Source organism: Chlorocebus sabaeus, chromosome 14, assembly GCF_047675955.1.
Source record: "Chlorocebus sabaeus isolate Y175 chromosome 14, mChlSab1.0.hap1, whole genome shotgun sequence".
Taxonomy (NCBI): domain Eukaryota; kingdom Metazoa; phylum Chordata; class Mammalia; order Primates; family Cercopithecidae; genus Chlorocebus; species Chlorocebus sabaeus.
Genome location: NC_132917.1, coordinates 64993273 through 65010557, shown reverse-complemented (window position 1 = coordinate 65010557; position 17285 = coordinate 64993273). Strand labels below are relative to the sequence as shown.

Here is a 17285-nt window from a genome sequence, read left to right as displayed (position 1 = left end):
TTTTTTTTTTTTCTGAGACAAGGTCTCACTCTGTCACCCAGGCTGGAGTACGGTAGGGTGATCATAGCTCATACTGTAGCCTTTGCCTCCCAGGCTCAGGTGATCCTCCCACCACAGCCTCCCAAGTAGCTGGGACTATAGGTGCACAACAAAGCCCAGTAAATTTTTTTGTAGAGATGGGGTTTCACCACATTACCCAGGCTGGTCTTGAACTCCTGGACTCAAGTGATCTGTCTGCCTCGCCCTCTCAAAGTGCTGGGATTGCAGGCATGAGCCACCATGCCCAGCTGATTTCTTCATTATTTATGGAGTCTATTACCCTGGGTGTATTAAGGTGCTCATTTCAAACAATCAAAAGGAATTATTTGATTCCTTTCATAATTACCCCAGTCTTAAGAAGACTAAGAAAAACATAGTTTATTCCACAAGTGTGAAGAAGAAATTCTGAAATTAGAAGGAAAATTTGCATGAATGCCTTTTGTATCTGCCTCTTTACATTTTGGTAAATTTCAGCAATCAGCTGGGTGCAGTGGCTCATGCCTGTAATCCCAGCACTTTGGGAGGGCGAGGCAGGCAGATCACTTGAGTCTAGAAGTTCAAGACCAGCCTGGGTAATGTGGTGAAACCCCATCTCTACAAAAAATTTTACTGGGCTTTGTTGGGTACATCACCTCAAGTTAGGAGTTCAAGGGCAGCCCAGCCAACATGGTAAAACTCTGTCTCTAGTAAAAATACAAAAATTAGCCAGGTGTGGTGGTGTGTGCCGGTAATCCCAGCTACTAGGGAGGCCGAGGCAGGAGAATCGCTTGAACCTGGGAAGCAGAGGTTGCTGTGAGCGGAGATCGCGCCATTGCACTCCACCCTGGGCAATAAGAGCGAAACTCTGTCTCAAAAAGAAAAAAAAATCAGCAATCAGAAGAAAATGTCTGCCTACTCTACATTACATCTACTTTCTCAGGTTCCTTCTCCCTTAATGGTTGCTCCTTCTCCCAGACCTCTTATCCTTGGGGTGCCCCAGGGCTCCTTCCTTGACCCTGGTCATTATCTGCTTTCATTTGCTCTGTTATCTCATTAATTTGGGGGATTTTACATTTCTTTCAGGAATGCCAGAGTATTCAAGAGTGAAGCAACAAGATGTTTCCTACTCTGAAACGGCTCAGTTAAACAAACAAAAGCGTGTATAAATAGACAAATATGGCTGGGCGTGGTGGCTCATGCCTGTAATACCAGCACTTTTGGAGGCCAGAGCGAGAGGATCGCATGAGCCCAGGAGTTTGAAACTAGTCTGGGCAACAAAGTGAGAACCTGTCTCTATTTTTATTTTTAAAAGATAGAGAAATATAGAGCTAATATGGCAAAATGTTAATAATTGTTGAATGAAGGTAGAAGGTATATGTAGTAAATGTATGTGCATTTGTGTATGTTTGAAAACATTCATATTAAAAGGATGGAAAAAAGTGAGTAACTATTATCTGTCTACATACTTACACCTCCCAAATTATGTCTCCTGCTCAGACCTCTCTCCTGAACTCCAGATTCACATATCTACAGCCCACTTATGGCCCCATTTGGATGTCAAAGCAGTGCATCCAAAACTGAACTCCTGATCTACCCTCAAGCCTGCTGCATCAGCAGCTTTCCCACCTCAGCAGAAGACAACTCCATTTTTTGTAGTTGTTCAGGCTTCAAACCGTGGAGTCACTTTGACCCTTCTCTTTCTCTCCCAGTCCACATCCTATCCCTCTGTAAATTCTGTTGGTTCTGTTTGCAGAACTCATCCAGAATGTGATCCCTTTTTACCCCTGCCACTCTGCATGCTGGTTTGAACCACTCCCAGCTCTAGCCTGGATCATAACAGTAGGCTCCCACCTGTCCCACCTGGTCTCCTTGTTTTGTCTTGTCCCCTTCAGTCTATTCTCAACAGGGAAGCCAGAGAGATCCCCCCACTTTTTTTTTTTGAGACAGAGTCTCACTCTGTCACCCAGGCTGGAGTGCAGTGGTGCAATCTCAGCTCACTGCAACCTCCGCCTCCCGGGTTCCCCCCACTCTCCTGTCTCAGCCTCCTGAGTATCTGGAACTACAGGCGCCTGCCACCACACCCCGCTAATTTGTTGGTTTTTTTTTTTTTTTTTTTTTTTTTTGTATTTTTAGTAGAGACGGAGTTTCACCATGTTAGCCAGGTCTCGATCTCCTGACTTCGTGATCCGACTGCCTCAGCCTCGCAAAGTGTTGGGATTACTGGCGTCAGCCACAGCGCCTGGACCCTTTTTTTCCTTTTTTTTTTTTTTTTAAGACATTATCTTGCTCTGTCACCCGGGCTGGAGTGCAATGGCATGATCTTGGCTCCCTGCAACCTCCACCTCCCGGGTTCAAGCGATTCTCCTTTCTCTTGCCTCAGCCTCCCAAGTAGCTGGGATTACAGGCACTGCCACCATACCCAGCTAATTTTTGTATTTTCAGTACAGATGGGGTATCACCATGTTGGCCTGGCTGGTCTCGATCTCCTGACCTCAGGTGATCCACCCGCCTAGGCCTCACAAAGTGCTGGGATTACAGGCATGAGCCACCACTCCTGGCCCACAGAGACCCTTTAAAATGAAAGCCAAATTGAGTTTCTCTCTGCTTAAAAGTGCTTTGTTCAGAGCGAGCAAGGAAATAGTGGAAACTGAAATCCTTCAACAGCCCCAGGCCCTACCCAATTTCCTTGACCTTCCCACCTGGCCGACTATGCAGTCACTTTGGCCTCTTTGCTGTTTCCGGAATAAGCCACTATACTGCTTTCTTGGGACTCTGTGCAGCTGTTAACACTTCCTGGAATGTTCTTCCCCTAAACATTTACACCATTTGCTTAAAATTAATTCCTAACAAAGTCTACCCTTAAGATTGCAATTTGCTTCTCCACACATGCCAGATCCACCTAACCTTGATTTTATTTCACTATAGTGCTCACCACCTTCTAACACATTACCTGATTTCCTTATGCATTATGTTTCTCGTCTGTCTCCTTCACTTGAATATCAGCTTGGTGAGGATAGGGATGTTTTACTTGCTGTTACATATCATGTGCCTAGAACAGTTCTCAGCTCAGTGTGGGGCCTGGCATGCAATATCTGTGAAATGAATGAATAGGTACACTTTGGTTGTATCTCTTTAGCAGAAGGACTTATAATGATAACGTTTATAGGTCAGAAATGAAACTTGGCTGGGCCCAGTGGCTCACTCCTATAATCCCAGGATTTTGGGAGGCTGAGGTGGGAGGATGGCTTGAGGCCAGGAGTTCGAGACCAGCCTGAACAACATAGTGAAACTTCATTTCTACAGAAAAATCAAAACATTAGCCAGGTGTGGTGGTGCACGCCTGTAGTCCCAGCTAACTTGGGAGGCTGAGGTGGGCGAATTGCTTGGGCCTGGGAGGTTGTGGCTGCGGTGAACTGTGATCACACCACTGCACTCCAGCCTGGCCAACAGAGTGAGACCCTGTCTCAAAAAACAAAACAAAACAAAAGCAAAAACAAACAAACAAAAAAATTAGGCCGGGCGCGGTGGCTCATGCCTGTAATCCCAGCACTTTGGGAGGCCAAGGCAGGTGGATCACGAGGTCAGGAGATCGAGACCATCTTGGCGAACATGGTGAAACCCCGTCTCTACTAAAAATACAAAAAAATTCGCCTGGTGAGGTGGCGGGCACCTGTAGTCCCAGCTACTCGGGAGGCTGAGGCAGGAGAATGACATGAGCCTGGGGGGCAGAGCTTGCAATGAGTGGAGATCGCGCCACTGCATTCCACCCTGGGCGACAGAGCGAGACTCTGTCTCAAAAAAATAAATAAAAAATTAAAAAATTAAACTTGGCTAGGCATGGTGGTTCACACCTGTAATCCCAGGACTTTGAGAGACTGAGGCACGAGGACCTCTTGAGCTCAGGAATCAAGACAAACCTGGGCAACATAGCAAGACCCTGTCTCTAAAATATATATATATATATATATATATATATATATATTTTTTTTTTTTTGAAAGAAAAGAAATTAAACTTAACCCAAAACTTTTTTTTTTGAAACAGAATCTTGCTCTGTCTCCCAGGCTGGAGGACAGTGGTGCAATTTTGGCTTACTGCAACCTATACCTCCTGGGTTCAAGCGATCCTCCTACCTCAGCCTCCTGAGTACGTGGGACTACAGGTGCATGCCATCAGGCCCAGCTAAATTTTTGTATTTTTAGTAGAGACGGGGTTTCACCATGTTGGCCATGCTAGTCTCGAACTCCTGACCTCAAGCGATCCGCCCGCCTCAGCCTCCCAAATGCTGGGATTACAGGCACGAGCCACCACGCCTGGCCTCAAAACTAATTTTTTTTTTTTAACAGAAAAGATTGTTTGCACTCAGATTAGGACTTAATCCACAGGAGTCATTTCACTCTCAGAGGTGCGAAACACTGCCCAAAGGTACTTGGCCCCACACCAAAACAGCAGCTGCAGCCAAGCCTCAATGAAGACAGTGCTTGCTGTTCCAACAGTGAAACACCATCACAGGTATCACGCTAGCCAGGAGAGCTAATGACTGCTGGATAAAACTTTTAAAATCCAGAATCCTGAACTATACTTTCCTTTCACTCCAGTTTGTTCTAATTTTTTTTTTTTTTTTTTTTTTTTTACTGCAGTGGTACCAAGCTGTCTGTGAATGGCCTCTTTTGTGAATGATTTCATTGTTCTTTTTATTCTGTTTGTTGCAATTCTTGGAACTCCTGTCAATTCAGCTGTTTCATTGAAACTTTGTACTTCCTTAAAGGAAAATGACATAACTCAATATATTAGAATCAGTGTGGGTTAAAATCAGAATAAGAATAATCCCCCTTTGACCTGGCAAAATTTAAACAAGTGTCCTATGGGATATGAAGACGTATCTTTGACATCCACTTTTTTTTTTTTTTTTTTTTTTTTTTAGACAGAGTCTCACTCTGTCACCTAGGCTGGAGTGCAGTGGTGGGATCTCAGCTCACTGCAACCTCTGCTTCTTGGGTTTAAGCAATTCTTATGCCTCAGCCTCCCGAGTAGCTGTGATTACAGGCACACGCCAGCACGCCTGGCTAATTTTTGTATTTTTAGTAGAGACAGGGTTTCACCATGTTGGCCAGGCTGGTCTTGAACTCTTGACCTCAAATGATCTGCCTTCCTCAACCTCCCAAAGTGCTAGGATTACAGGAGTGAGTCACGGTTCCCGGCCATGAAATCTACTGTCATTAACACTCACCTACATCCTCTACATTCCATGGCAAGCCAGGTTCTTCCTAAATGCTGTTAGCCCCTCAGACTAGTATGAAAAATTACTTTTTGACAATATAGTAGATTTCTCCCAACCTTTCTTGGCTGACTTCTTAAAAAGCAAAAGCAGAGTTATCATTATGCTCCCAGGAAGAGCTATTTATGTAATGCAACGTAATTATTTTCTATAGCAATTCTGCTGGTAAAAATAGCCTATTCTAGAAGGTAGCTCCTCTTTTTTTCTAGCTTGACCATATTTATAGACATGTTAAATGCCTTTCTTAGTGTCTCAGTAATAAATCTTATAGTTGTATTTATTTATTTATTTTTGAGACAGGGACTTACTCTGTCACCCAGGCTGGAGTGCAGTGCTGCGGTCACAGTTCACTGCAGTCTTTACTTCCTGGGTTCAAGCGATCCTCCCACTTCAGCCTTCCTGCCACCACCACACCTGGCTAATTTTTGTATTTTTTGTAGAAACAGAGTTTTGCCATGTTGCCCAGGCTGATGTTGAAATCCTGGCCTCAAGCAATCCACCCACTTCCCAAAGAGCTGGGATTACAGGCATGAGCCACCATACCTGGCCAATCTCGTAGCTTTCAATGGATGAAAAGCCAATGGTTCACAAGTTCATCTGGTCCTTTTTACTCCCTCTCCTCCCTTTTGTTGGTGTATGAAAATTGGTAAATTCAGAGAGAAAAGACAACTAATATAAGGCACTAAATGGAAATGAAAGTAAGTTGAACAAAGGATTAAAAAAAAAAAAAGACTGATTCCTGAAAGAGAGAATGATAGAGCTAATGTGCCAAAATATGAGCAATTGGTGAATTGGGCAAAAGGTATCAGAGAACTTTTGTAGAATTCTTGTAGCTTTTCTGTAAGTTTGAATTACTTAAAAATAAAGAGTTAAAAACATGTCTGATCTTTTTGGGCTAAGTATTAGTAAATAAGGCATCCACATCTGGTAGCTGCCAGGGATACAATGACGAATGATGTACAGATCTTGTCCACATATTATTCACAATCTAGAAGGAGAGAGAGACATGTAAATAAATGTCTCAAGATTATGAAGTGGGGCTCCTTCATTTCAGCATCCACTGTGGCACCAGTGAACAGATAATCAGTTTAACAAAGTCAGCTGAAGCTAACAGTCCTCTCTGCCTAGGAGGAATTTTCGAAGAGAATGGGAGAAAACCTGTTTTACAATTCTTAGACTCCTCAGTTCTATCAAGGCTATAGAAAGGGGAGAGAGCCCAGTCCCTGAGGGAGGAGAGCTGGAATGCCACCTTCTTAATCCCACACTTGTAGAACAATGCCAAGAGGATACCTTGGAGAACCTAAAACGTGTTTTTTTCAGAGGGGACAAACAGAAAACCAAAAATAAAATGGCAGGTGTAAACCCTGTCTTATTATTGAAAATAAATAGTCTAAAGACAGCAATTAAAATACAGAATTTGGGCCGGGCGCGGTGGCTCACGCCTGTAATTCCAGCACTTTGGGAGGCCAAGGCAGGTGGATCACCTGAGGTCAAGAGTTTGAGACCAGCCTGGCCAACATGGTGAAACCCAGTCTCTACTAAAAATACAAAAATTAGCCAGGCGTGCTGGTGTGTGCCTGTAATCACAGCTACTCGGGAGGCTGAGGCGGGAGAATCTCTTGAACCAGAGAGGCGGAGGTTGCAGTGAGCCGAGATTGCGCCATTGCACTCCAGCCTGAGGGACAAGAGTGAGACTTCGTCTCAAAAAAAAAACCGACCAAACAAACAAATAAACAAAAAACACAGAATTTGGTCTGGGTGTGGTGGCTTAGGCCTGTAATCCCAGTGTTTTGGGAGACTGAGGCAGGAATATCGCTTGAGGCCAGGAATTTGAGGTTACGGTGAGCGCTGATTGCCCACTGCACTCCAGCCTGGGTGACAGAGTAAGACCCTGTCTCTCAAATAGTAGATAGGGAAAGGGTAGACCCTGTCTATTATTTTCAACCTGTACCAGGAAAAGAGAAACCCCACTGAATAAAAATGCTGACATTTATGGATATTGGTAGTATTAAAGAATTATGGCGGCTGGGCGTGGTGGCTCATGCCTGTAATTCCAGCACTTTGGGAGGCTGAGGCAGGTGGATCACCTGAGGTCAGGAGTTCCAGACCAGCCTGGCCAACATAGAGAAACCCCGTCTCCACTAAAAATACAAAAAATTAGCTGGGTGTGGTGGTAGGTGCCTATAATCCCAGCTACTTGGGAAGCTGAAGCAGGAGAATCACTTGAACTCGGGAGGTGGAGGTTGCAGTGAGCCGAGATCGCACCATTGCACTCCAGCCTGGGCAACAAGAATGAAACTCTGTCTCAAAAAAAAAAAAAAAAAAAAAAAAGGATTATGGGCCAGGCACGGTGGCTCACGCCTGTAATTCTAACACTTTGGGAGGCCAAGGCAGGTGGATCACCTGAGGTTAGGAGTTCGAGACCAGCCTGGCCAACGTGGTGAAACCCTGTCTCTACTAAAAATACAAAAATTAACCAGGCATGGTGGCAGGCACCTGTAATCCTAGCTACTCGGGAGGCTGAGGCAGGAGAATTGCTTGAACTGGGGAGGTGGAGGTTGCAGCGAGCTGAGACTGTGCCACCGTACCCCAGCCTGAGCAACAGAGCAAGACTCCAGGAAGCAGAGGTTGCAGTTAGCTGAGATTGTGCCACTGCACTCCTGCCTGGATGACAGAGTGAGATTCTGTCTCCAAAACAAAAACGAATAAATAATAAAAATAAGAATTAAAAAAGAGGCAAAATAAGAGCCCAAAAGTATAGTATACTACCAAGGTAAAAGGTAATACCAAAAAGCTACCTGGTGTCTGGCAGAAATGTTGCAAGAGTGTTATTGTTATTGTATAACAGGGCTTCACAAACTTTCATGTTCCTAGAAATCATCTGGGGATTGTGTTAGTATGCAGATTCTGATTCAACAGGTCTTGGGTAGGCCTGAGAGTCTGCATTTCTAATAAGCTCCCAAGTGATGCTGCTGGTCCAGGGACCTCAGTTTAATGAGTAAAGTAGAGGGCATGTGGGCCATGGTATCTGCCTTACTTGATAACCCCTCATAGCTGAAACTGATCATCCTCCTCCATGGTCCTCCATTCAGGACTTTTGTGAGGAGTAGAGAGGGGAGTATATTTATTGGCCCCACAGTGGGCTTCTGACTCAAGGAGAACTCTTCCACAGGCTAGGCTTCAAAATACAAGATGCCGGAGCCTAAGGCAGCTATAACAATTAGCTGGGCCACCTGGACCAGGAATTTGCACGAAACCCCGGCCAGGCACCAGAGGTAGTGACTATAACTCCCCAGGGGCCAGAAAGGCTTAATAGTTCCATTCATTGTGTGTGTCCAAAACACTCCCTCCCCTTTTCCTCACGTAGTCTGGATACATTCACTCACTCATTTCTTCCTTCAGCAAGTATGTATTGAGCATCTACTCTACTGGAGGCACAGTTCTGGGCTCCAGAGATACAAGGGAGAGTAAAATAGGCCCCTCCTCTCAGGAAGTTTACATTCAGACTTTTTAGACAAACTGGTGTGTGAATTATATACACTTCCAAGTGATAAAGAAAGTGAGAGGCGAATGAAAATACTCTTGAATTTTTTCACAATTATACTTTAGAGCAGGGGTCGCCAACCCTCAGGTTATGGACTGGTACTGGTCCGTGGCCTGTTAAGAACTGGCCTGCATCCTGGCTAACACGGTGAAACCCCGTCTCTACTAAAAATACAAAAAAAAAACTAGCCGGGCGAGGTGGTGGGCGCCTGTAGTTCCAGCTACTCGGGAGGCTGAGGCAGGAGAATGGCGTAAACCTGGGAGGCGGAGCTTGCAGTGAGCCGAGATCTGGTCACTGCACTCCAGTCCGGGCTACAGAGCAAGACTCCGTCTCAAAAAAAAAAAAAAAAAAAAAAAGAACTGGCCTGCACAGCAGGCGATGAGTGGCGGGCGAGCAAGCAAAGCTTCCTCTGTATTTACAGTCCCTCCCCATGACTGGCATTACCACCTGAGCTCTGTCTCCCGTCAGATTAGTAGTGGTATTAGATTCTCACAGGAGCACGAACCCTATTGTGAACTGTGCACGCAAGGGATCTAGACTGCATGTTCTTTATGAGAATCTAATGCCTGATGATCTGTCACTGTCTCCCGTTACCTCCATATGGGACTGTCTAGTTGCAGGAAAACAAGCTCAGGGTTCCCACTGATTCTATGTTATGGTGAATTGTATGATTATTCATTATGCATTACAATGTAATATTAATAATAGTAGAAATAAAGTGCAGAATACATGTAATGTACTCGAATCATCCCAAAACAATCCACCCCCCCCATTCTGGTCCATGAAAAAATTGCCTTGCATGAAACTGGTCCCTGGTGCCAAGAATGTTGGGGCCTGCTGCTTTAGAGGGCATTTATCTTTAAACAACATTATCTGAAAATGGCGTGGGATAAGTTGTTGGTTCCCACTTTAATGCTGAGCAGTTTTTTTTTTTGAGACGGGGTCTTGCTCTGTCGTTCAGGTTGGAGTGCAGTGGTGCGATCTGAGTTCACTGCAAGCCCCACCTCCCAGGTTCACGCCATTATCCTGCCTCAGCCTCCTGAGTAGCTGGGACTACAGGTGCCTGTCACCACGCCCAGCTAATTTTTTTGTATTTTTAGTAGAGACGGGGTTTCACCGTGTTAGCCAGGGTGGTCTCAACCTCCTGACCTCGTGATCCACCCGCCTCAGCCTCCCAAAGTGCTGGTATTACAGGTATGAGCCACCGTGCCCGGCCAATGCTGAGCATTTTTTAAGTTCTATTGTAGGATACAAAAGAAAGTCACATACTTATATTGAATGTATGAACTTATAAGAAAGACTACAAGTCTTTGTCTATGGCATTTAGTAGGAAGATGACAAAACCATGCACATATTTTAAGACCTGCAGCTTTCTTAGCAGTGTTTTATAAAGTAAGAGTTAATGCATAAAATGGAGCAACTAAAAGCATTTGGAATTCTGACATTCCAAACCTGTCCTTGTTTTCCTTTCTTTTTTTTTTTTTTTTTTTTTTTTGAGATGGAATCTTGCTCTGTCACCCAGGCTGGAGTGCAATGGTGCAATCTCGGCTCACTGCAACCTCTGTCTCCCGGGTTCAAATGATTCTCCTGCCTCAGCCTCCTGTGTAGCTGGGATTATAGGCATACGTCACTATGCCTGGTTAATTTTTGTATTTTCAGTAGAGATGGGGTTTTACCATGTTGGCCAGGCTGGTCTTGAACTCCTGACCTCAAGTCATCTGCCCACCTCGGCCTCCTAAAGTGCTGGGGTTACAGGTGTGAACCATGGCACCTGTCCTGTCCTCGTTTTCTACATTAGGAAGCAGTAAAGTACAGCAGTTAAGAATGTAGGTCCTTGTGTCAAATATACTTTGGTTCTAATCTCAGCCCTGCCTCTTGGGAGCCACGTGTCCAAGGGAAAGTTACTTAACCTTTCTGAGGTTCATTTTCCTCATCTGTAAAGTGGAAATAATAATAATAATAATAATACCACCTTCACAGGATATTATTATAAGGGTTAAATGAAACAATCTGTGTGTAATTCAGTATCTACTGGCTTTTATGAATTGCTGTACTCATAAAGAGACTCTCAGACTGGGCGCAGTGATTCATGTCTGTAATCCAAATACTTTGGGAGGCTGAGGCAGGAGGATCAGTTGAGGCCAGGAGTTTGAGACCAGGCTGGTCAACATACCAAGATCCTGTCTACAAAATTTTCTTAAAATAAAAGGTTAAAAACGTAAAAAATAAGAGATTCTCTCCCCCTTCCCTCCACAGTGACCCTGCATTACTATTTGGAATAGCCAAAGGGGTGCTTCCTAGTGCCTGCCCCTGCCGCCTGCCTGCATCTTCTCCAGATTTGGATCCTCTTCATCCACAGTTGCTGTCTGTGGCCTCATGGTGCTACACTTTGATTCCCTGCCCCCAAGCTGTGGTCTCTGGGTACCCTTAATGCTTCCAGGTCTCAGAGTCCAAGAACAGTGCTGCAACAAACAGAAGTGGGAAAAAAGGGCCTCTTCCTCTTCCTTCTCTGTTATTGACTGGTCTCTCAAAGACCCTCTTGAATAATTCCATCAACGTCTGCCTCTAACCCTCACAAGTGAACTCAAAACCAGTCCAAGGAAGGAGGTAGGATCCTTTTGCTCTCCTTCCATTCTCCGTTTCCTTAACTTCAGCTTCTCCCCTTCTCTGAACGAGCTCAGTGAGTTCCTGTGGGAATGACTTTCTCTCCACATTCTTAGTTTCAAAATAAAAACTCCCTTACGTATGAATCCATATATGTTAACTGATACTGATTTGGGTGTAGGAGTTCATGGCAGAAGAAGGGTGTCTATGCTGTCTATAGCAATCAGACAACAAATGCCCTGACTTAGATGCGTTTAAATATTGACTGCACTTCATCCCACATGACTCGTGTGACAACTCTTTTGTGACTTTGAGTAGTATAGAGAATAATTTTGTGCACAATGCACTCTACTAGAGACGCACTCAATTTTTTATGTTACCAACAGAACAAATCAATTTTGCAGACGTAGTGTCAAATGTTTATTAATAAGATTTTGTGCAAAGGAAAGAAATGGGGTGCTGCTTGTGCTTTGCTTCCCAGTCGATGAGAGAAACAATATTAATTCTCAGCTCCTAATGATCTGAATGATTTTTGAGGTTAATGAACTAAATTCAAGGTTGGGACTCAGAAAAAAAGAATAAAGAAGGCCAATTTCTTCTGAGTGTCAGAATGAGCTCAGTGAGTTCCCATGGGAATGACTTACCTAAGCAATTGGACAGAAATCACTGGATTGACTATAGTGCATTCCAACAGGGCATTTGGAAACATATTAGACCAAATTCCAAGGAACAGTGAGTGTGTCCATGCATATCACACAGAAAAGAGCTTTTGGTGAATGAAATATTAAGGTTGCATGTTTAATGTAGAGTGTATATTGCTGAATGTTTGATTTGATTTTTTTATTGTGGCAAGATACATATAATGTAAATTTATCATTTTAACTAGTAAGTATACAGTTCTGTGGCATTAAGTACATTCCCATTGTTGTACAAACCAACACTACTATCCATTGCTAGAACTTTTCCATCATCCCAAAGAGAAACTCTATACCCATTAAAAGATAACTCCCCAAGACTGGGCACGGTGGCTCATGCCTGTAATCCCAGCACTTTGGGAGGCCGAGGTGGGTGGATCATTTGAGGCCAGGAGTTTGAGACCAGCCTGGCCAACGTGGTGAAACCCCGTCTGTACTAAAAATACAAAAATTAGCCAAGCGTGGTAGCGGGTGCCTGTTATCCCAGCTACTTGGGAGGCTGAGGCAGGAAAATCGCTTGAACCTGGGAGGTGGAGTTTGCAGTGAGCCGAGATTGAGCCGCTGCACCCCAGACTGGGCCACAGAGCAGGACTCCGTATCAAACAACAGCAACAACAAAGATAACTCCTCATTCCCTCCTCCCTCTAGGCAGGACTCCGTATCAAACAACAGCAACAACAAAGATAACTCCTCATTCCCTCCTCCCTCTAGGCCCTGGTAATGACCATTCTACTTTAGTTTCTATGAATTTGACTAACCTGGTACCTCATGTAAGTGGAATCATACAATATTTGTTCTATTGTGACTGGCTTACCTCACTTAGCATAATATCTGCAGGGTTCATCCATGTTGCAGCATCTATCACAATTTCATTCCTTTTTAAGGTTGAATAATATTCCATTGTATTTATATGTACCACATTTTCTTTACCCATTCATTCATTGATAGACATTTAGGTCGAGCTCACCTTTTGGCTACTGTGAATAGTGCTGAAAGGTACATTTTTAACTCATGGAGGACTTTTCAGTTATCTCGAAGTACTTTGAAAATACCTTTTTTTTTCTTTTTTTTACACGGAGTCTCACTTTGTCACCCAGGCTGGAGTGCAATGGGGCGATCTCTGCTCACTGCAACCTCCACCTCCCAAGTTCAAGTGATTCTCCCCCCGTCAGCCTCCTGAGTAGCTGAGATTACAGGCACCTACAATCTAATTTTGTGTGTGTGTGTGTGTTTTTGTAGAAAGGGGATTTCACCATGTTGGCCAGGCTGGTCTAGAACTCCTGACCTCAGGTGATCCACCCGCCTTGGCCTCCCAAAGTGCTGGGATTATAGGCGTGAGTCACCACACCCAACCTTGAAAATAACTTTCATATGAGGAAATTAAAAAGAATTCAAGTACATTTCCCAAGATAATGTGGAGTTTTTATAATTAAGAAAACATTAAAGATATTATAAATCTAAAAGAAACAGAAATTACTGAACATGTTAGGAAAATATGAAGAAATAGCATTCTATATATCATAAGTGAGTAGAAGAATGCAAACCTGTTATTAGGTCTATGCATCATACAGTTCAAAGATTGCTCTTGGCTGCCTGCCTGATTTAATAATTCTATTTGCATTTCAATGTGGCCAGAACATGGGCAAGAGGGACAATTTTGATCAAATTGTAGTGTTCCCGGGCCAGGCATATGATGTAATCCCATGCCTGTAATCCCAGCACTTTGGGAAGCTAAAGGGGGAGGATCACTTGAGCGCAGGAGTTCGAGACCAACCTGAGCAACATAGTGAGATGCCCCTGCCATCTCTACTAAAAATAAAAATAAAAAAAAAATTACAGTGTTCCCTTAATGAAAAAATCTTGTCTTTTCCTTTCTATATTAATTCCAGTTCTGAGCTGTAGCTTTTGACCTTCAGATAAAAACTGAATTGAGTTTGGAAATATGTTTAGAACAAACTCACTAAAACAGTGTTTTTCAACTGGAGAACTGTCTGAAGCATTTGGCAATGTCTAGAGACAGTTTTGGTTGTCACAACTAGGGGAGTGTGACTAGCATCTAGTGAATAGAGGCCAAGATACTGCTAAACGTCCTACAATGCACAGAACAGCCCCCACAGGAAAGAATTATTCAGCCCAAAATGTTAGTGGTGGCACTGTTGAGAAACCCTAATTAAATGAACAAAGTATCAAACACGTATAATTAACCCAGAAAGAATTGGTATTTGAAAAAAGATGATAGCTGGGTACGGCGGCTCAAGGCTGTAATCCCAGCACTTTGGGACAAAGTGGGAGGACTGCTTGAGCTCAAGTGTTCAAGACTAGCCTGGGCAACATAGTGAGACCTTGTCTCTACTAAAAATAAAAAATAAAAAAATAGGCCAGGCATGGTGGCTCATGCCTGTAATCCCAGCACTTTGGGAGGCCAAGGTGGGCGGATCACCTGAGGTTGGGAGTTCAAGACCAACCTGACCAACAGGGATAAACCCCGTCTCTACTAAAAATACAAAATTAGCTGGGTGTAGTGGCGCATGCCTGTAATCCCAGTTACTCGGAAGGCTGAGACAGGAGAATCGCTTGAACCCAGGAGGTGGAGGTTACAGTGAGCCGAGATCATGCCATTGCATTTCAGCCTGGGCAACAAGAGAGAAACTCTGTTTCAAAAAAAAATAAAATAAAATAAAATAAAATAAAAGCTGGGCATGGTGACCCGTGCCTGTAGTCCCAACTACTCAGGAGACTGAGGCAAGAGGATGGCTTGAGCTCAGGAGATCAAGGTTTCAGTGAACCAAGCATCCAGCCTGCTGGGCGACAGAGTGAGACACTGTCTCAAAACCAAACCAAACCAAAACAAAAATGCAGAGTTATTATACATAACTGCACTCCAGTATAGGTGACAGCCTGTCAAAAAGAAAGGAAAAAAGAAAGCAAGAAAGAGAGAAAGAGAAAGAGAAAGAAAGAAAAGAGTTGATCAAAATAAGCTAAATTTCCAGTTCTCATAGAGGTGTTCAGTTCAGCTGGTAATAGGGCTCCAATAGTTCCTTCCTTCCTTCTTTCCTTCCTTCCTTCCTTCCTTCCTTCCTTCCTTCCTTCCTTCCTTCCTTCCTTCCTTCCTTCCTTCCTTCCTCCCTCCCTCCCTCCCTCCTTCCCTCCCTCCCTTCCTTCTTTACTTCCTTCCCTCCTTTTTTCTTCTTATTTTTTTCCTCCCTTTCTTTCTGGTGTAGTGATATGAGGGGCACATATACCATCTGCACTACTCATTTTGGAGTTCTACCATTAATTTTAAAGTGGTAGGGGCTGGATGCAGTGGCTCACACCTGTAATCCTAGCACTTTGGGAGGCTGGGGAGGGCAGATCACCTGAAGTCAGGAGTTCAAGACCAGCCTCGCCAACGTGGTTGAAACCTTGTCTCTACTAAAAATATAAAAATTAGTTGGGTGTGGTCGTGGGTGCCTGTAATAATCCCAGCTACTTGGGAGGCTGAGGTGGGAGAATCACTTGAACCCAGGAGGCGGAGGTTGCAGTGAACCAAGATCACGCCACCGCACTCCAGCCTGGGTGTTAGAGTGAGACTCCATCTCAAAAAAAAGAAAAAATTGGCCGGGCGCGGTGGCTCACCCCTGTAATCCCAGCACTTTGGGAGGCCGAGGCAGGCGAACCACAAGGTCAGGAAATCGAGACCATCCTGGCTAACACATTGAAACCCTGTCTCTACTAAAAATAAAAAAACTTAGCTGGGCGTCGTGGCGGGCGCCTGTAGTCCCAGCTACTCAGGAGGCTGAGGCAGGAGAATGGCGTGAACCCAGGAGGCCAGACTGCACGACTGCGCTCCAGCCTGGCGACAGAGCAAGACTCCGTCTCAAAAACAAAAGAAAAAGAAAAAATTAAGTGGTGGTGGAAAGTATGATGGGTAGAGGGGTTTCAGATTGGAAGTCAGGCAGCCTGACAGTCCTACTACGTTGAAGTAGAAAATATTGACCATGTGACCACAGGCATAGCTTTCCTGACCATCCATTTCCTCCTCTCACAAATGGCCAGGGCCAGTTTTCACTGCAGGCTCTGCTCTGGCTTTATGAAGAGTTCACTGCTGCCATCACTTCTAATTGGTTCATGTCTCATTTAGACTGGTGGGGTGCCCAAGCCCAGTGTCTTTATTATCACCACAAAAAGTAGATATAATAACTACATTGCCCACCTCAAAGGATTTGGAAAGATCTTGTGCAGTAACTGAAAATACTTTCAGTCGGGCGCGGTGGCTCAAGCCTGTAATCCCAGCACTTTGGGAGGCCGAGACGGGCGAATCACGAGGTCAGGAGATCGAGACCATCCTGGCTAACACGGTGAAACCCCGTCTCTACTAAAAAATACAAAAAACTAGCCGGGCGAGGTGGCGGGCGCCTGTAGTCCCAGCTACTCGGGAGGCTGAGGCAGGAGAATGGCGTAAACCCGGGAGGCGGAGCTTGCAGTGAGCTGAGATTCGGCCACTGCACTCCAGCCTAGGGGACAGAGCGACACTCCGTCTCAAAAAAAAAAAAAAAAGAAAATACTTTCAAAAGCATAACAACTATAAAATGTGAGGTCCTGAGGAAGGGAGGGATTGGAAAATACTAAAGATGACAACCCAAAGACCAAAATCTGCATGGTTCCATCTGGGGACTTAGGGTGAGGTTATTTTTAAGTTTTTTGTTTTTTTTTTAAACTGAGTTTTTACTTTTTGCGGCCATTTAATTTGAAGGAAAACAAAGGCCATTATGGCCTTGAATTTTATCTCAGAGTTATTCAAATCCCTCTTTGGTCCCAGGAGAGTAAATTACAACAGAAAAGGAAAAAAAAAAAACCTCCTAAATAATTGGGTCGTCATGGCTTGGATCCATGTGAGCTCCTCTGGGACAAGATTTAATCACTTCATAAATTGCGTATGTTGATTGTGTTACAAATAATAATCCTGTGTGCCTCATTAAGCCCCAAATGCATGTTCTTGCGTGAAACGCATTCCTGTTCTTGCCAGCCTGACTAGATGCATTGTCCGTGGAGTTACGTCTTGGGAAACAGGTGCGCCTGGCTCCATATTAGCCAGGTGCCAGATGTCTCAAGAGCAGTGAATTTATATGCTCATCAGTTTTGACAACCCATGCACTACATTAACTATCT

General features: G+C 44.3%; 1 non-coding gene across 1 annotated transcript; it reads right to left on the bottom strand.

The window, feature by feature from the left end:
* Positions 1–4367: 4367 nt before the first annotated feature.
* Positions 4368–4564, bottom strand: LOC119627420 (small nucleolar RNA SNORA74). The gene has a single exon (XR_005243614.1). It is a non-coding gene; the product is annotated as a small nucleolar RNA SNORA74 (small nucleolar RNA).
* Between the last annotated feature and the right edge of the window lie 12721 nt (positions 4565–17285).